The sequence below is a fragment of the Apodemus sylvaticus genome, chromosome 23, assembly GCF_947179515.1.
Source record: "Apodemus sylvaticus chromosome 23, mApoSyl1.1, whole genome shotgun sequence".
Classification (NCBI taxonomy): Eukaryota; Metazoa; Chordata; class Mammalia; order Rodentia; family Muridae; genus Apodemus; species Apodemus sylvaticus.
The window spans coordinates 52,763,374-52,785,333 of NC_067494.1; the positions used below are offsets into that span (position 1 = coordinate 52,763,374).

General features: G+C 37.1%; 1 protein-coding gene across 1 annotated transcript in view; it reads left to right on the forward strand.

The window, feature by feature from the left end:
• LOC127673567 (formyl peptide receptor 2-like) overlaps positions 1–21,960 on the forward strand; it is a 476,281-nt gene that overhangs the window by 335,261 nt on the left and 119,060 nt on the right. The gene's annotated exons all lie outside the window — the stretch shown is intronic.

Below are 21,960 nucleotides of genomic sequence, written 5' to 3' on the forward strand. Positions count from 1 at the left end.
TACCAATACTCTTCAAACTATTCCACAAAATAGAAACAGAAGGAACATTACCCAAATCGTTCTATGAAGCCACAATTTTGCTGATACCAAAACCACACAAAGATCCAACAACAACAAAAAAGAGAACCTTAGACCAATTTTCCTTACGAATATTGATGCGAAAATACTCAATAAAATTCTTGTCAATCGAATCCAAGAACACATCAAACCAAACTATACCAAACCAAACCAAACCAAACAAAAACAAAACAAAACAAAACAAAACAAAACAAAACAAAACAAAACAAAAAGAATATCTCATATATATCACACTCTGAAAGAACAGGATACCATTTCTCAGAAAAATATAAGTTGATAGCTTCCTAAAGGTTCAAAACCTTATGTAGAAGACACTTGTACAAACTATTATAACAATAAAATTAAAATTGACAGGGCCTGGAATCACAAGTGTTTAATCCCAGTGCAATTACTGATAGATTTCTTTGACTTGCTGCTACTTTTTCTAAAGAGTTCATTCCAGGCTAACCAGCCTTACATGGTAAAACCTGTCTCCAAACAAACATATACATAAATAAATAAATAAACTTATGCAATGCCATAAATGAAATAAATAAATGTTACAGGAATATATCCCATTGGCATCTAGATTAGTGGTTCTATAATAATATGTACAAATATAAAAAGCAGTAATGACATAGAGTGAAAGAAGTTACTCTGTTCTGCTTCCTTCTTTATAAACTTATGCTCCTCTTCTGCAGCAACTCTATTTCACTTATGTAATCTCCACAGTTTTTGGTCATATTCACAGAGACACATATTTAAAAGCAAAATTGAATGGTACCTTAAATTTTAATTTAATCCAGACATTTAATTTTTGAAAGTAAAAATTTAGTTCTTGTTTACAGCTCATAGGCAAAAGATTATGCTGCAAACATACATTAAGAAAATACAATGTTCTAAACATGGTAGCACACCTTTAATCTAAGCACTTGTGTGGAAGAGTGAGGTGGTTCTTTGTGAGTTTTAGGTCAGCCTGGTCTACATGGAGAGTTTCAGACCAAAGTCACACAATTAGACCTCCTCTATAAAAGAAACCAAGGGAGAGAAAAGGATAGGGCAGAGGGGGAGGGGGAAGGACAAATTATTCAGCAAAGGCTGCATGCCTCAGTGAGTTAAGAGATTTCTGCTTTTTATGGCACCTTGATTTTGTTCTTAGCACCCGTATCAGGTAGTTCCCCCATCTCCTACACTTGTGTTCCACGGGTGTCTGAGAGTCCTTGGATTCTGTATATATGTGCCCTCATATGGTGCACAAAAAGTCAGGCAAACATAAAAGCATATATGAGAAAATAAGAAATATATGTAAAAGTCAAGAAAAGAACAAATCCTGACTATTTGAGACTTATAGCATGGAATGTAAAGCAAGTTAAAGGATATGAAATTCAGTAGTACCTGTCTATATTTAAATAGGGAATTTGAAATCCGTGCCTCTACATGTACTTTCTAATAATTAACTTGAGGAGCTTAATATAGATCACTGCAGACTGGAATCTGCCTACATGGGAAGCAATGAAGGGGAAAAGACAAAGCAAAAAGCCATGTTATCTGTTTCAAATAAGAAATACCTGGAGAACAATAGTGGTTATATGGAATTGATGGGACAGTTATGTCTATACATAGACATGCAATTGTATAGATGGGTATTTCTTATAAAAGAGGAAGAAGATTTCAAGATGAATGAAGGGGGGATCATATTTTAATTAGTATTTTTTTCTGTAACCATAAGTTAATAAAATTCTGCAAAGGATTTTATTCATGGAAAAGTTAAAAAAAAAAACCTATATGCAAATGACATACTGATCTAGTTGGGCATCTTGAGAGTCACAGAACAATTTTGAGTTTTGTGTTATGTTAGCCACAAAACAATTTTGGAGAAAAACAAACTGTAAAAATCATGAACACATACACACACACACACACACACACACACACACACACAATTTATGAAATTTATGGTTCTGTTTATGGGTAGGGTTGTAGCTCAAAAATTGAGCAAATTCTTGCATTGTGTTCTGATTTTAAACTTGGTGCTGTTTAATTTTCTGGAGGGAAATTGAACTGAAATTGAGCAGATAGTTTTATTAAATTTACTGGACAAGACTTATACATTTTCTTTATGGATTTTTAAGGCAAGAAGTCCCAGACCACTGTTGCTGATATCGCCTCATGGCAGGGTTGTATAAGCAAACAGACTGAAGATACCATAAAGTGACATCGTAATAAGCATATCTAGCAGTGTGCATTACAAGTGTACTGTCTCTGCTGATTGCACAAACAGGCCTATTCTAGAGAGCATTTTTCATTTTTATATTAACAAAACTCTCTGTATTACTTCTAACCTCATATCATTGCTACATTCCTTTTATAATGTAGCAATCTTGCATAAACCATCTTGAAAACTGGAGCCATCCTGATTCAGGTCATCAGAAAACTCATGATATCCCTATTAATATGACCATTACCAAAATATAAGAATGCATTTCAAAATATTTGATCAAACTAGTTGAACCAGGATGTCACCAACAGATAAAATGATGTTAATAGTAGCAGCCCATGAGGCTTGTATTCATAAGGTACCCTAAGATCTAGAAAAAAATTCTTCCCAAGGATAGAGTGCTTCTAATTTTTTATCCAGTACCAAATAGGTTAATCCTAAAAATGCATATGCAAGTGATATTATATAGACTGCGCAGGTAGTATTCAGTTGTATGTGTCTCCATTGCATACACATGTACACATAAAAAAATAAACAATTTTCAAATACCCAATAATCAGTAACTATTCAGTTTCTGATTTACATATTCAAATGTACCAAAGTCACACAAAAGGAAAACCTATCTTGTATAAGAACAGATCTTATGATTTTGTGCAATATTTGCATATCAGAGATTGTGCCTTGAATCATTTCCAGTTACCTTACCTAAGTACTAGTATAAATAGCTTACAAACAACAGAAAGTTCCCCAGTGCTGAACGTTGGTGTAGAAGATGAAAATAGCTTTGATTGATGGGGGAAAGGGGTGGTTGTGTGATGATGAAATATCATCACTGACGATGATGATGAAATATCATCTCTCTTGAGGACCCTTCAAGATGGTCACTCTCAGATATTCTTTGCTTCCTTCCATGATAGAAACTAGAATAAGACACCTCTATGTGGTCCATTTTAGGACATTAACTCTATCCAGGAGGCATCACTCAAGAAAGCCTTACTGTGTTCTCAATAGAGAAAAAGTGGTGACAAAAGCAGGAATTATAACTAGAATTGCTCCTGCGCTGAGCTCTGTAAATACAAAATTCAAACCTCTTTTAGAGAACCAAATTTGCTAAAGACTCCAATTCTCATTCTAATATGACAATTAATAGCAATGTCATATAGAAAGGTAAACTGAGTTGCTCACAGTAATACATCTATGTGCTATATGACAATGGCATTTAACTTAGTTTTTGTGCAAATATATGTTATACACATATATGTGTATATGACAAGATTCTTCATCCCATTCTGTCAGCTGGTATTGATATTTCTCAGTTAGTTTCCCATAGTTTTCTCTACAGAAAAGAAAAACAACATCAGTAAAAAATGGGACAAAACAGGCGAGCATGGAAACTTGAGAGCTGTGAGCACCACAGTGATTGGCTACAGAAAGAGAGATCAGCAAAGAATAATACACAGGGCCATACAAGAATGAGAGAGCAGACATTCAGACTTTAATGTAAGGCTTGCCTATATATTCTTGCACACAAGGCATCTTGGGATATGGATCAGGTGGTAGAATACATAGAATTTTTACATGGCATCTATGTATGCCTTTGTCGAGTTGCCAGCACTGCATTAATGGGGTGTCCAAAAACCCTTCACCAACTGCAAGGATTAGCATATAGACTGACCAGAAGATCAGTAACTTCACAGAGTCCATAGCAATACCGAGGTCAGCTTTGGTTATGTAAAACCAACTTAAAACCAAATTGAAGAAACAAACAAAAAACATGCCACAATTCAAAACAAATTTTGTTTTTGTGCTATTTCCCCAATAAAATATCTTAATTTTATTTCTGTGAAACAGAAAATTTTACTTCATCTATGTTGGATTTTGCATCTGAGTACAGAATTCTTGTGCTGATTCATGCGGAAAGTTCATGTCAAGTAAGACTCTTGTCAGATGTTCAATTTTCATATTCATATTTATTTTAATTGTGTCTTTGTGTGTTTTGGAAAGTATTCCTGTGCAAGTACCTGCGTCATGAGAGAGGGCAGATGGTGTCAGAAGATTCCCTGAATATGCAGTTATTGGCAGTTGTCTTGTGCCAAACAAGGGTCATGTGAACACAGCTTAGACCTTCTAAAAGATCAGGAAAAACTCTTAACTGCTGACTCCTCTCTACAATTCCTCTTCTCCTAATTTGCACAGGTCAAAAAGGAAGAAAACTGGTGGGAAAATGGCTGAGTGCTCAAAAGTACTTGTAACTCTGTAAGTACCTAAGCTCAGTTTCCAAATTTCACACTAGTTAGAAAAAAAAATCCCTGTAAATTCAGAATCAGGGTATCTGACAACTTCGTCTACAACGTTAAGTCATCCAAAAATGTAGGACACACACAGACAGAAACACACACACACACACCATGCATACATGCAGAAAGAGGGAGAGAGAGGAGAAAGATATGGAGGGTATGGAGGGAGGGGATGCAGGGGAAGGAGGGGGAGGGAGAGAAGGGAGAGAGATGAAGGGGAGGGATGAAGATGCAGGGAGACAGGGAGAGAAGGAGAGAGGGAGAGGGAGAACTAATTCATATGTGTTATATTAAGGACAGTATTTTACAGTGCAGTTTCCATGCAACTCCATAAACCTACTGATGAACTTTGCTGTTTTTTGTTATTTTGATTTGATATTTCCTGTTATTTTGGAAGTGGATTTTGGTGTGTGTACATACATATGCATACATTCACACACACACACACACACACACACACACACACACACACTATAGAAACATAAAGTAGACCACTCTGTGCCTTGTGTCTGAGTGAGGCCAAAAGGGCAAGTGTATTGAATGGCAGTAAGAAAATTGACAAACTTTGTAGCTATGCTCACAATCGTAACTGTGATGTGTGTGAGAATGTGTGTTTGTATGAATATTTTGAAGATAATGAAAATATGCACATAAAATTCACAGTAAAGCCATGTCACTAATTGAATATGCAAAACCAAGTAGTAATGACAAGTTCTTACATTATGTGGGGAAACATGGTTACACCAACAAGGACAGTAGGCCTGATATGTCCATAGTGTCAGGTGTGTGGTATGAGCTGTCAGCTGATGGTTTCTTGTGTCTACACTTCCTGGAGTAAGCTACTCTTCCCTTATTGTATACAAGAGTATAGTTTATATTTCTCCTTTCTTTGTTTGCCTGTGTCTCACAAAGTGAAGACTATGTAGCTCTCTGAGACAACTTCCAAAATAACAGCAAACAGGAAAGAACATTAGGGGTTATATAGTTGCATAGAAACTGCAGTAGACTGCCTGGCTCTGGAATAATGCAGGAGGGACACATATGATAATTTTCTAGATACCAGCTGTGTGCTGGCAGTGTCATATTTAACTACTATGGTTAGATGAATATGTAGCTTTTGTTTCATTGGTTTAGTGTACATAGTACCTGACCTATTGAGAGCCTGTAAACCTCTTAATTCATCTGAACTGAGTCAGGAATTACAAAACTCATCCCCTGGTTTCAGAAACTGGGGTTTTCATTCAGTGTCAGGAATAAATTGTGTATTTTACTACGGAAAAGATTGGGGTTAAATTATGTTACTCCATGTTTACTTACAACAGCTAAATGCAAGTAATCCGGAGATCTGTGTAACTATGTATTTTTCAATGTGTGACTCTGTGTGTGTGTGTATGCTTGCAGACGAGAGTACAGATCAGGTACCATTGTTTTGCAGTCTGTACAAACAAATACTCTAATTTGTGTGTCTGTTCTTCATACACTGAAACCACTGATCAACTCCTGTATTAAGTGTAAGTAGCAGCTAGAATGCTGAAACAGTTTGACCCAGTATAATCATCAGGGCAGATATCCTGCCATCCTCAGACCTTCTTGCCTCCTCATATGTCCTCCTCTTGTAATCATCATGTACCTAGCTTGCAATGCACCAAAAGAAATTACTCACCAGGGCTGAGCTCTGAGGCTGGAACAGGGTCAGGACTGTGGCCTAAGTATACTTAGTCTATTTGCAGTCAGTGCAGTTATAAGTTCTGAAGGTCCCTAGTTTCAGCTCTGGACCTGAGCTGCAATTACCTTGTCACCAGCTGAGCAGTGATATCTTCCTCACAGGGACCATGATGCCATAATGCACTAGGGAACAAGGTATAAATTCAGTTCCAGGACAAGTCAGAAGGTCCTGGGAACTATTAAGAGCTGAGTCAATTAACATCAGTGAAAACTTCCCGAATCTATAGCAATGAGACGCCTTTCAAATACAGAAATTATTTAGCAAGTGGGTTAGCTATACTATTGGCCTGATTCCCTCAGCAGGTGTTAATGTTTCAAACTGAGTATAAGGACACTATCCTGAGAATATGTGTATGAATACTAGCAAGGATTAGACTTACACTCACCTTGCAACTTTAAAAGCTTTCAGAAAGCCTATTATACCAACCTCCTCAAATTTGTACTTTTGGAATGTCATGGAACTAGGGCACTAGGAATAATAAGGGACCCCATATTCTACTTCTGAAAGTATTTCAGCCTTCTTATAGATTTTTTTGTGAATAGTTATAACTCATAGCCAGAACAACTTGTACTCAGGAAAAGGCTTAGTGGGAAAATGTACTTACAATGCAAACATGAGGGCCTATGTTCAGAACCTCAAATCCCATGTAAAAGTCTGACACTAGGCGAATGTCTATATCTTTCAGTGTTCTGAAGTTCAGATTTAAAGCCATGACTAATGAGTTTGTGAGAGCTTGATTGTCAGCTAGCTTGCTATAGATAGCAGGGAAATTAGGAATTTTGGTTTTTCAAAGGTTGTATGTATGTGGTATACATCTAAGAATGTTCACTAACTGTTTAATGTGTACAGTAGCATGCATGTGTCATATAATGCATACAAACAAACTCATACACACGTGCACACACTTAAAGTGAGAATGATTAAATAAATGAATGATAGACAGACAGATAGAAGAATGATAGGTGGAAGAATGACTAGGCAGAGAGAGAGACTGGGAATTTTACATGAGACATCCCTTACTCTTTTTTTATTCAATATATTCTACATTTACATTTCAAATGACTTCCCTTTTCCTGGATCCCCCCTTTCCAAAAGTCCCACAAGCCCTCTTCCCTCCCCCTGTTCCCCAGTCCACCCCTTCCCATCACCCTGATCACACCTGACCTTGTCTGACATCCCTTATTCTTAAACTAATTATTAGGGTTAGAATTTTCACAATATTTCTCTTCTTGACCTTCCTCCCTTTCTTCCCCTTATTTTTTCTACTTTTCATTTGTTTTTATTATTCCAAAGTTTTTTTTTAATTTGTTTTTCTTTTTTTGTAACCTTTCTTACCTTGAACTTCACGATGAGTTAACGGCCACTAATTGCAGTGTTTCACCCCTCCCAGTTCTCGCATTAAAGCCTTACACCAAACCAACTGAAAAATATCCATAATTAAATGTGGGATGATTTTCAATCAAAGTTCTCACTTATGTAAATATGTGCTCTGAGTGGTGCTTCAGGCCAAATGTTGTTGTTCTGTTTGGTGAAACAAGAACTGAATTTATTCCTTTCTGTGGTCAAGATTTTCTCTGTAGTCCAGTCTAAATGCAACCGTCCCTTAACCTGCTTCAGCTTAAAAATATCCTGGAATTAAAACACTATGTCACCACTTCCCCCATTTCTAGTTTACTTAGCAAATTAACTCTACTCATGCTGCTTCTTTCCAAAGACTCATGTACCCTTTATTTCAGTAATTAATTTTTTTCACTTCACATCCCGATAGCAGCCCCTTTTCCACCCTCTCCTCCCAGCATGAGATATCACTTGAGGTTTTGATCTTAGCCATTCTGACAGGCATAAGCTGGAATCTTGGAGTCATTTTGATTTGAATTTCCTTGAAAACTAAGTACAATGAGCAATTCTTTAAGTTTCTATCAGCCATTAGAGATTCTTCTATTGAGAATTTTGTTTTACTCTGTACCCCATTTTTTCAGTAGGGATTTTGGCTTGCTGCTGCCTAATTTTTTGAGTTTTTATATATTTTGGACATTCATCCTCTCTGTAGAGGTTGAGGAAGATATTTTCCCATTCTGTAGACTTTGCTTTCATCTGCTTTAAGGATTTTTAGCCTTTCAAAAACTTTTTAGTTCCATGAGATCCAAATTTTTTATTTTTTATTTTTTGTATCTAGCCACTTTGCTGAATGTGGTTATCTAATGTCAGAATTATCTGGTAGAAATTTAAGGTTCTTTATGCATACTATTCTATCATCTATGACTAACAGTACTTTGGCTTCTTTCTTTCTTATTTGTATTGCTTTGATTTCCTTTAGTTGTCTGATCATTCAAGCTGGAACTTCAAGAATTATATTGAGGAGATGGAGAGATAGTAGATAGCCTCGTCTTTTCTCCAATTTCAGTGGTATTGCTTTAAACACACCTCTATTTATTTTGATATTAGCAATTCATATGCAGTATATTGCTTCATTATGTGTAGCTATGCACATTGTATCCCTTATCTCTATAAGATTTTTAATTTGAAGCAGGTGTTAGATCTTGTAAAAGTCTTTTTGCAGCGTCTATAGAAATAGCCATCAAGTGGAAACAAAGAGAACCATACAAAGAATCAACAAAACCAGGAGTTGGTTCTTTGAGAAAATCAACAAGATAGATAAACCCTTAGCCGGACTGACCAAAGGGCACAGAGAAAGTATCCAAATTAACAAACTTAGAAATGAAAAGGGAGATATAACAATGGAAACTGAGGAAATCCAAAAAATCATCAGATCCTACTACAAGAGACTGTACTCAACACAACTGGAGAATCTGGAGGAGATGGACAATTTCCTAGACAGATACCAAATACCAAAATTAAATCAGGACCAAATAGATCATCTAAACAGTCCCAAAATGCCTAAAGAAATAGAAGGAGTCATAGAAAGTCTTCCAACCAAAAAAAGCACAGGACCAGATGGTTTCAGTGCAGAATTCTATCAGACCTTCAAAGAAGACCTAACACCAATACTCTTCAAACTATTCCACAAAATAGAAACAGAAGGAACACTACCCAATTCCTTCCACGAAGCTACAATTATGCTGATACCAAAACCACACAAAGATCCAACAAAGAAAGAGAACTTCAGACCAATTTCCCTTATGAACATCGATGCAAAAATACTCAATAAAATTCTTGCCAACCGAATCCAAGAACACATCAAAACGATCATCCACCATGATCAAGTAGGCTTTATCCCGGGAATGCAGGGTTGGTTCAATATACGGAAATCCATCAATGCAATCCACTACATAAACAAACTCAAAGAAAAAAATCACATGGTCATTTCATTGGATGCTGAAAAAGCATTTGACAAAATTCAGCATCCTTTCATGCTTAAAGTCTTGGAAAGAACAGGAATTCAAGGCCCATACCTAAACATAGTAAAAGCAATATACAGCAAACGGGTAGCCAGCATCAAACTAAATGGAGAGACACTTGAAGCAATCCCACTAAAATCAGGGACTAGACAGGGCTGCCCCCTTTCTCCTTATCTTTTCAATATTGTACTTGAGGTACTAGCTCAGGCAATTCGACAACATAAGGAGGTCAAGGGATACTAATTGGAAAGGAAGAAGTCAAACTATCATTATTTGCAGATGACATGATAGTCTACCTAAGTGACCCAAAAAACTCCACTAGAGAACTCCTACAGCTGATAAACAACTTCAGCAAAGTGGCAGGTTATAAAATCAACTCAAGGAAATCAGTGGCCTTCCTATATTCAAAGGATAAGCAGGCTGAGAAAGAAATTAGGGAAATGACCCCATTCACAATAGACACAAACAGTATAAAGGATCTTGGGGTGACTCTTACCAAACATGTGAAAGATCTGTATGACAAGAACTTCAAGGCTCTGAAGAAGGAAATGGAAGAAGACCTCAAAAAATGGGAAAACCTCCCATGCACATGAATCGGTAGAATCAATATAGTTAAAATGGCCATTTTGCCAAAAGCAATATACACAGATTCAATGCAATAACCATCAAAATCCCAACTCAATTCTTCACAGAGTTAAAAAGAGCAATTATCAAATTCATCTGGAATAACAAAAACCCAGGATAGCTAAAACTATTCTCAGCAACAAATGAAAGTCTGGGGGAATCAGTATCCCTGACCTCAAGCAATACTACAGAGCAATAGTGTTAAAAACTGCATGGTATTGGTAAAGTGACAGGCAGGAGGATCAATGGAACAGGATTGAAGATCCAGAAATGAACCCACACACCTATGGCCACTTGGTCCTCGACAAAGAGGCTGAAAACATCCAATGGAAAAAAAGATAGCCTTTTCAACAAATGGTGCTGGTTCAACTGGAGGTCAGCATGCAGAAGAATGCGAATTGATCCATCCTTGTCTCCTTGTACTATGCTCAAATCCAAACGGATCAAGGACCTCCACATAAAGCCAGACACTCTGAAGCTAATAGAAAAGAAACTGGGGAAGACCCTTGAGGACATCGATACAGGGAGAAAGTTTCTGAACAGAACACCAATAGTGTATGCTCTAAGATCAAGAATTGACAAATGGGACCTCATAAAATTACAAAGTTTCTGTAAGGCAAAGGACACCATCAAGAGGACAAATCGGCAATCAACAAATTGGGAAAAGATCTTCACCAATCCTACATAAGATAGAGGGCTAATATCCAATATATATAAAGAACTCAAGAAGTTAGACTCCAGAAAACCAAACAACCCTATTAAAAAATGGGGTACAGAGTTAAAGAATTCTCAACTGAAGAACTTCGGATGGCAGAGAAGCATCTTAAAAAATGCTCAACTTCATTAGTCATTAGGGAAATGCAAATCAAAACAACCCTGAGATTTCACCTTACACCAGTCAGAATGGCTAAGATTAAAAATTTAGGAGACAGCAGGTGTTGGAAAGGGTGTGGAGAAAGAGGAACACTCCTCCACTGCTGGTGGTGTTGCAAATTGGTACAACCACTCTGGAAATCAGTCTGGCGGTTCCTCCGAAAACTGGGCACCTCACTTCCAGAAGATCCTGCTATACCACTCCTGGGCATTTACCCAGAGGATTCCCCACCATGTAATAAGAATACATGCTTTACTATGTTCGTAGCAGCCCTATTTATAATTGCCAGATGCTGGAAAGAACCCAGGTATCCCTCAACAGAAGAGTGGATGCAAAAAATGTGGTATATCTACACAATGGAGTACTATTCAGCCATTAGAAACAATGAATTCATGAAATTCTTAGGCAAATGGATGGAGCTAGAGAACATCATACTAAGTGAGGTAACCCTGACTCAACAGGTGAATCATGATATGCACTCACTAATAAGTGGATATTAACCTAGAAAACTGGAATACCCAAAACATAATCCACATATCAAATGAGGCACAAGAAGAAAGGAAGAGTGGCCCCCTGTTCTGGAAAGACTCAGTGAAGCAGTATTCAGCAAAACCAGAACGGGGAAGTGGGAAGGGGTAGGTGGGAGGACAGGGGGAGAGAAGGGGGCTTTCGTGACTTCGGGGAGTGGGGGGGTAGAAAAGGGGAAATCATTTGAAATGTAAATAAAAAATATATCGAATTAAAAAAATGTAAAAAAAAATATGCAAAAAAAAAAAAAGAAATAGCCATGTGCTTTTTTTTTTCCTTACGTTTGTGTGTGTGTGTGTGTGTGTGTGTGTGTGTGGTAGAAAACACTAATGGACTTTTTTTTTGTATATTGAGCTTTTCTGATCTGAAGACTATTTCATCATTGTGGATGATGTCATTGATATGTCCTTGGATACATTTTATGAGAATTTTATTGAGTATTTTGGTAAAAATATTAATAAGGGATGTTGGTCTGAAATTTTCTTTTATTGTTAAGTCTTTGTATGACTTACTTATCAGTAACACAGTAGTTGTATAGAATAAATTTGTTAATGATTCTTTTTCTATTTTGTGTAATATTGTGAGAAGTGTTGGTATGAGCTCCTGTTTTATAGTCTGGTAGACTTCTCTGCTAATACCATAGGCCACTGGGTATATTTTTCTTTTTGCAGGGGAACTTTGAATGAATGCTTCTAGTTCCTTATGGGTTATGAAACTATTTAAATAATTTACCTGATCTTATTTAACTTTGCTAGTAATACTTATCTAGAAAGCCATTCATTTAGTTTAGATTTTCTAATTATCTGAAGTACAGGTTTTTGAAGTAAAACCTAATGGTTCTTTGGATTTGTTTCTTTTCTGTTCCTATGTCTCCCTTTTCATTTCTGATTTTGTTAATTTGGATGCAGTCTCTCTGTCTTTTAGTTAATTTAGCTAAGGATTTGTTTATATTGTTGATTGTCTCAAAGACTCAGCCCTTGGTATCTTTGATTCTTTGTATTCTCTTTCTATCTGAGTGATTTTAGCTCAGAATTTTATTATTTGCTGTCATCTACTCCATCTGTATGCTATCTTTCCTTTTTTGTCTAAAACTTTCAGGTATACTTTTTTTATTTAAATTTTCTTTTATTGAGTATCTTCTTCATTTACATTGCCAATGGTAAAACCTTTCCCAATTTTCCCCTTCCCAAAAGCCCCCCTCCCCAAAGATTCCCTACCCCTCCTCCCAACCCCTGCCTCCATGAATATGCCCCTCTACCAAACACACTCCCACCTCCCTACCCCCACCCCCGCCACCTCCACCCCTGTCCGTTTTCCTTTGTTGGGGTCTCTATTGAGCCTTTACCTGACCAAAGATCACTCCTCCCACTGATGCCCAACAAGGCCTTCCTCTGCCACATTTTTGGCTGAAACCATGTGTACCTCTTGGTTAATGGCTCAGTCCCTGGGAGTCTTGGGGTGCCTGGGTGTCCAAAGTCATTGTTCTTCCCATGGGGCTATAAACCCCTTCAGCTCCTACGGACCACCCTCCAAATCCTCCATTGGGGACCCCAAGCCCAGTCCAAAACTTTTAAATGATTAAATTGGGAACACTACAATTTCTTTATGAAGAACACTTAGTGCTTTAAAATATTCTTTTAGAACTGCTTTCATCATGTTTCATATATTTGAGAATTGTATACTTCATTTTCCTTGAATTCTGAAAAGTAACTTATTTCTTCCTGATTCAGTTATAATTGAGTAGAAAGTCATTCAGTTTGTATGAATTTGTGTTTTATTTTTTTGCCAAGATATCCTGATACAATATAAGGACGTATTCCAATTTTCCTGTATCTGTTATGGCTTTGTTTTTTGCTAATTATATGATCACTTTTGAAAATATTCTGTGAGTTGCTGAGAAGTAGATATGTTCTTTTGTGTTTGGGTGAAATGTTTTAAAATATCCAATAGATATATATCAGGTCCATTTCATTCATATAGTCAGTGGTTTCACTGTTTTTTTCTGTTTCATTTTTGTTTGAATGACCAGTTCATTGACTAGTGTGTTGAGTAGACTAATGAGAGTGGAGTGTTGAAGTTTTCCACTATTAAATGTGCAAGGCTCAATGTGTGACATAATATTTATCAATGTTACTTTTATTAATGTGAGTTTCCTTGCATTTGAAGCATTGATGTTTGGAACTGAGATGTCATCTTGGTGAATTTTCCTTTGATGAGTATGAATAATCCTTCTATATTTATTTTTTGCTAATCTTGGTTTAAAGGTTATTTTTTTAATACTAGGATGTCTACTCCAGTTTGCTTGAGTCATTTTCTTTTAAGATCATTTTGAAGCTTTGTACTCTGAACTAATTTCTATCTTTATTATTCAGGTGTATTTCTTGTATGCTGCATACAAGATCTTAATTTGGGATCCATTTTGTTAGATTGTATCTTTTTATTGGGGAATTGAACCCATTGCTGTTAAGAGATATTAATCAGTTATGATTTTTAATTACTTCTATTTTGGTGTTGATAGTGTTTGAGTGTTTATGTGTGTGTGTGTTTTGTTGTTATTTAATTACTTATTAAGGTATATGGAATAATTTATGAATTTGCACTTTATCCTGTGTGAGAGCTAAGTTAATGTTCTCTGTAATAAATTTAGTATACACAGCCAAAAAATGGTTTTGAGATGGCTCCACGGATAAGGAAAGAGGCTTAAAGTTCAATGTTCAATTTATTTTCTTTAATTTTTTTATTAGATATTTTCTATATTTACTGGGCATATACCCAGAAGATTCTCCAACATGTAATATGGACACATGCTCCACTGTGTTCATAACACCCTTATTTATAATAGTCAGAAGTTGGAATGAACCCAGATGTCCCTCAAGAGAGAACTGGATATAGAAAATGTGGTACATTCACAGAGTGGAATACTACTCAGCTGCACCCTTCCCCCAGCTTTGAGCAGGCTAATCAGAACTTGTTTTGCCACAGTTGCCTAGCCTATCTGAGATGGAGCCTTCCGACCAGGTGGAAGTCTCCTATTTACCACATCCACAGTATTCCTACAAAATAAAGACTGCTTGCTGAAGTTTCTTTTGAAACAAGAACACAGCTGAAACTAAGGATGGGTATTTACCTATATAAATGCAGAACTGAAGAATAAACTTTGAGCCTTGATTAGAACTTTCTGTCTTGCCTCCATTCTTCCCTGCCCCCCCTCACCTTGATTCCAGTCTCCTGTTAAGGTAAACTATTTGCCTGTGACTGATGACCAGTTACACTCAGCTATTAAAAACAATGAATTCATGAAATTCTTAGGCAAATGGATGGAACTAGAAAATATCATGCTGTGTGATATAAGCCAATCACAAAAGAACACACACAGTTTGCACTCACTGATCAATGTTCAATATCTAACAATAACAAGGAGGCTCATGATTCTGATGCCAGCTATTGATATCTGGGTATACATGTAGAGAAATAAACAAACAAACAAATATGTTTGATATGTTCTAATATCACCATTCCTTTAGCTGTCAGTCTTTATTTGGTTTCACAATTTATAAGGTTTTATTATGTTTAAGTCTTTATATGTTCAATATTTTAAATTTCAAGGAATAATTGCTTCTTTGTGTCAGCAATTTTAGTTCTTATTTACTCTCACTTGGTTTTGTTGATATTATGGATGATGTTGAAAGAACCCTGAAGAGGGGAGACCTTCACTCAAATCTCGGGATAAAGAGACACCCAAGGAATTGACAGGAGACCGTTCTTGATGCAAACACACGAGGTTTATTCAGGAGAAACCAGTGCACTGGGGCTGTCTCCTTATCACACAGGGTCAGAGGAGATTGACCCAGAGTAACTAGAGTCAGGGGTATTTAAAGGAAACAACCGCAAACAAGGAAGGGGACATAGGGGTAATGGAAAAGTATAGAACATTGTAAAGATAGTCACAAGGCAGTCATGCAGGCATTCTTTTGGGTCAGCCAGTTCCTGAAGCAGGGTGTCTCAGGGTCAGTTAAGCAAATGGTGGCTATTTCTGAGATCAGGGCTTACTTGGCTTCAGGGGCCCTTTCTCAAAGTCAGGCAGCTGTTGAGTGAACATGTTGAGGCTTGTTTGCTAGGGGTCTAAAAACTTTTACATTTTTGAGTTGGGGTCTCTCAATGTTTATGTTTCCTTGGTTTCTTCTACATATTCATGGCATCAGAAGCAATCATAGGAAAAGCTAAAAACTAGCAGGTGATCGATCTTCTTTAGATGGTCTACCATGAATTAAAATCTATAATGGCTCTGGTAGGCAAGTCCCAAGAGAAATCAATTTTATGAAAGATTCCTGCTACTATTATAGTTTTCCTGTAAATATTAAATATATAACTATCACTAGATATTAGCCCACCCATTGGAACAGATTTTAACAGATCTAAAAAGATGTACTATCTTGTAGCGATTGCATGGAGACAATGAAATAATAATTTGATAGAATTTCTGTTGTGATTTAAATAATTTTTAGGAAGAAAAATTAGAGAGATTGTCTTAGTACCTAAAAAGATGTAATAAAGTTAAAATAAAGAATAGAACATGCCCACTCAGAATAGTAAGTAAATGCTCCAATAATAAGAAATACAATGAACTTTCATAATTATACTAAAAAGAAAAATGGACTTGGGACAATTTCATGCTCAACGATAAAGCCATAGCTGTACACTGTGATAAGGCAAGACCATCTAAAAACAGTTTTGAACATTTTTATTGCATATTTTATTATTTACATTTCAAATGTTATCCTCTTTCCCAGTTTCCCTTCTGGAAACTCCCTATGCCATCATCCCTTCTCTCCCTTCTCTTACTTCTAGGGGGGTCATCCTCAACCCACCCACCAACTCTTACCTCACGCCTTGGCATTCCCCTACACTGGGACATTGAGAATATATAAGACCAAGGGCATCTCCTTCCATTGAGGCCCAACAAGATCATCATCTGTTACATTCTCTGCTGGAGCCATGAGTTCCTCCAGGTGTACTCTTTTGCTTGGTGGTTTAGTCACTGGGAGCTCTGGGGAGTCTGGTTGGTTGTCATTGTTGTTTTTCCTGTGGGTTGCAAACCCCTTCATCTCCTTCAGGCCTCTCTCTAACTCCTCCATTGGAGACCCCATGCTTAGTCCACTGGTTGGCTGTGAGGACCCACATCTGTATTTGTCAGGTTCTGGCAAAGCCTCTCAGGAGTCAGTTATATCAGGCTCCTTTCACCAAGCATTTCTTGGCATCCACAGTAGTGCCTGGGTGTGGTGTCTGTATATGGGATGGATCCCCAGGTAGATTAGTCTCTGGATGGTGTTTCCTTACATCAAGGCTTCCCACTGACCCTGTATTTCCTCCCTTGAATACTTTGTTTGAGTACTCTTCTAAGAGGACTGAGGCATCCACACTTTGAACTTACTTATTCTTGAGTTTTGTTTGGTGTGTGATTTGTACCTTGGGTATTCTGAACTCTGGCTAATATCTACTTATCAATGAGTGTGTACCATGATTTTTTTTGTTGTTGTTTTTTGTGACTGGGTTATCTCACTCGGGATATTTTCTAGTTTGATGCATTTGCATAAAATTTCATGAAGTCGTTGTTACAGGATTTTCCATGTCCAATCATATTAGGGCAGTGGAAGGCCTCTGATTGGACAGAAAAAGGGAGGTGGAGAAAATTGCTTTTATGCTGTTTTTGTTTATACAGTCTCATGCAGTGTTAACTAGCCTTAAACTTTTTTGTTCCTAAGTTTAGCCAGAACTCCTGATCTGCTCTCAGGATACAATGTCAGCATCATTGGTTTAATAGAGATATAATTTCACTATATTTGTCAATGTGGTGGTCTCTACTCCAAAACTCCATAATGTGTGTATGGTTTGAATAATAACTCTTGGAGCAAAGGCCATTTGAAATACAATAGATTGGTTGAGAATTATACTCAAAAGGGGAAGAAGGAATACCGTTCCAGAATAAAACTCATTTGTTTCACCAATGTTCAACTTCATTAGTCATCAGGGAAATGCAAATCAAAACAACCCTGAGATTTCATCTCACACCAGTCAGAATGGCTAAAATTAAAAACTCAGGATACAACAGGTGTTGTCGAGGATGTGGAGAAAGAGGAGCACTCCTCCACTGCTGGTGGGATCGCAAGCTGGCACAACCACTCTAGAAATCAACTCTGGCAGTTCCTCAGAAAACTGGGCATAACACTTCCAGAGGACCCCGCTATACCACTCCTGTGCATACACCCAGAGGATTCCCCGGCATGCAATAAGGACACATGCTACACTATGTTCATAGCAGCCTTATTTATAATAGCCAGAATCTGGAAAGAACCCAGATGTCCCTCAGTGGAGGAATGGATACAGAAAATGTGGTACATTTACACAATGGAATACAACTCAGCAGTTAAAAACAATGAATTCATGAAATTCTTAGGCAAATGGTTGGAACTAGAAAGTATCATCCTAAGTGAGGTAACTCATTCACAAAAGAATACACATGGAATGCAGTCACTGATAAGTGGATATTATCCCAGAAGCTCTGAATACCCAAGACACAACTCACATATCAAATAATTCCCAAGAAGTTGGAAAGAGAGGGCCCTGGTCTTGGAAAGGCTTGATGCAGCATTGTAGGGGATTGCCAAGACAGAGAAGTGGGACGGTGTTGATTGGGGAAGGGGCAGAGGGAAGAGGGCTTATGGGGAGGGGGGAACCTGGAAATGGGAAATCAGTTGTAATGTAAACAAAGAATATAGAAAGTAAAATAAATAAATAAATGAATAAATAAATTTTAAAAAATGAGCAGATACTGCTTGGTAGACTTACTCAGAAATATCTTCCACATGTCGTGATGTCTGACCACATACTTGATGGTCACAGAAAGCCAGAGGAAAACTCTTATTCTATCAATATTTAAGAGGCCTTCAGGAAATTTCATAATTGCTCTGAATATAAGTTCACTTTTGTAAAGCTAAAGTTAATGAATCTTCTAGAGTTATTACGCAAATTCGCATAAACACCATATAAAATACAAATTCCTAGGCTTTAAGTACGCCTTTAGAGGTACCATTAAGACTCACTAAATATCATTTCTTCTTTTTCTTATTCACTTTACATTTTGATCACTGGCCCTTCTCAGTCACCCCTTCCCACTATCTTTCCCCAATCCATCCTGCCATTCTCTGAGTGTTTGTCAACCCAGTACTTATCCCTCAACCCTGACACATCGAATCTTTTTGAGGCTTGGGGCATCCTTTCCAACTGAAGTTAAACAAGGCAGTTCAGCTAAAAGAACATATTCCACATACAGGTGACAGCTTTTTGGATAGCCCCCACAGCAGTTGTTCAGGGCTCACATGAATATCAAGCTACACATCTGCTACATATGTGTAAGGAGGCCTTGTCCAGTCTATGTATGTTCTTTGGTTGATGGTTCAGTCTCTGAGAGCCCTAGGAGTCCAAGTTAGTTGATTGTATTGGTCTTCCTGTATAATTCCCATGCACTTTGTGACCCACAAATCCTTCCTCCTATTCTTCCATAAGAGTTTAGAAGCTCCATCTACTATTTGACTGTGGATTTATGTACATGTCTAAGTTGGCTTCTTGGTAGAGCCTCTCCGAGGCTAACTTGTTCTTGTATGCTAGCATAATAGAATATCATTAATAGTGTTAGAGATTAGTGCTTTCCCAACAAGGTCTCAGTGAGGGCACTTATTGGTTGGCACTTCCCTCAATCTCTGCTCCATCCTTTCTTCCTGCATTTCCTGTAGGCAGCATAAACTTTGAGTTGAAAGTTTTATGGTTGGGTTGGTGTCCCTATTGCTCCATTGTGGTTCCTGCCTGGCTAAAAGAGGTGGTCCCTTTGGTTTCCATATGCTGTGAGTCAATTAAGGAGACCCCCATTGATTATTGTGTGCCTCCCTTATTCCAAGTCTCTTCTTCAATATGTCCTCTGCCTCTCCAGCCCTGTCATGTAAATATTTCCATTTATTCTCACAGTCATATGGCTACCCCTCCTGTCCCTCCTGACACAGGATCCTGAACCCTCCACTCCCTTTTTTATCCCCTCTCCCATCCATTTCTATCTTTCCCTCTGCCTCTTATGACTGTTTTATTCCCTCTTACAAGTGAGATACAAGCATCAATTCATGTGGCTTCATTCTTGTTTAGCTTGTTATGTTTTTCATTTCACTTATTTTGTTAATTTGGATACTGTATATCTATTTTGATTACTTTGTCTATAGGTTGGTCAATCTTGTTGATTTTCTCAAAGGACCAGATCTTTTTTTCGTTGATTCTTAGTATTTTTCTCTTTGTTTCTAACTGATTTCATCCCTTATTTTGATTATTTCTGGACTACTCCTTTTTTGTGTGTTTGCTTTTTCTTCTACTTAATCTCAGTCTGCCTCATTATTTACCAACTTTGTTTAGATCCTCTGCTTATATATATACATTTTAAGATGTTTTTCCTATAATAGGCTTCCATAATACTCACTCAATGGCCCTTACTTTTAGCTTTCTTCTCTAATATTCCCACCTTTGTCCTTTTATTCTCAGCCTCATCATCTCTTCCTTCTTTCTGTACTCTTGATCTTCCCTTTACAGGACCTTGATTCATGCTCTATAATTATCTATTCTTTTTATTTTTTTCTAGAAACCTTAATCTAGTGCTCCAAGACCCTCACTATATAACTAACCTTTGAGGTTTTATAGATTGTTGCTTAGTTTTTATTGATTAATACCTAATATACACATAGAGGTGAATATATATGATATTTGTTTTTCTGGGTCTCTATTCATAATTCGGGATATTTTCTAGTTTGACTAATTTTCAAATTTCAATACATCACTTTTTAATAACATCCCAGTGATACTGCATTGCTTAAATGTGCATTTTCGTTATCCAGTTATCTGTTAAGGGAAATCTATATTGCTTCTAATTAATGTCTATTATAAATAGAGTAGTGATGAATATGATTGAGCAAGGTTCTCTGAAGTTGGAGGAAACATGCTTTGGGTATATGTCTAAATATACCAAATGTAGTGGCTATTCCTGGTTGTCAACTTGACTATATCTGGAATGAACTACAATCTAGAACTGGAAGGCTCACCTATGATCCTAATCTGGAGGCTCAGAGATATAAGTTTCTGACCTGGATCTTGGCATGGAGATCTTAACAAGGAGATCTCGAGTTCAATATCATCTGGGATTAAAGTCATGGAGACACATGCCTTTAATCTGGGCCACACCCTCTGTTGGAGACCTACAGCCTTTAATCTGGGCTACACCCTCTGATGGAGATATATAAGGATATTGGAAGAAGGAAGATTCACTCACGCTACCTTGCCTGCTTGCCTAGTGGGACTGAGCAACTGCTAGATCCTTGGACTTCCATCCACAGCTACTGCTGCCCATTTTTGGGAAGTTGGACTATAGACTGTAAGTCATTGACAAATTCCCTAAGTATATAGAGACTGTTCATATATTCTGTGACTCTAGAGAACCCAAACTAATACACCAAATATAGCTAGGTCATCAGATACACTGAAGCCGAATATCAGGAGGAATTGCCACTCTAAGTTCCACAGTAGCAGAACAAATTTTTACTCCAATCTGTAATGGAGATATGTTTCTCTTATTCTACATCTATGTCAGCATGAGCAGCTATCATTTGTTTTACAAATCTTGGCCCATATGATATTTGAAACATGAAATGTCAAGATGGTTTTGATTTGCACTTTCATGATGTCTAAAAATGTTCAACATTTCTATAAATGCTTGATAGCCATTTGAGATTTCTTATTTAAGGATTTCTGTTTAGATCTGTATCCCATTTTTAATTAATTTATTGGCTCTGTTTTTTATCTACTTTTTTTAGTTCTTTGGATATTTTGGATATTATTTCACTTTCATATGTGCAGTTGGTAAAAATCTTTTCCCATTCTCCATTTTCCTGCTTGTTTCCAATTTTGCTATCTTTTGCCATGACTAAAAATTTTAGTTTCATAAGGTCCTATTTATTAGTTATTGATATTAATGTTCTACTGAGAAAATGTCTTCTTTGGTGCCAAATACATCATTGCTCCCCCATTTTTTCTGGTATAGGTACATTGTACATGTTTTTATGTTGAGTACTTTGATCCATATGGAGCTGAACTTTTTGAGGAGTAAAAAACATCCTTTCATGATATGGTGATAAACAATGGGAAATGGCCAGGAACTAAATTGGAAACTTCATCAAATACAACACTTAATA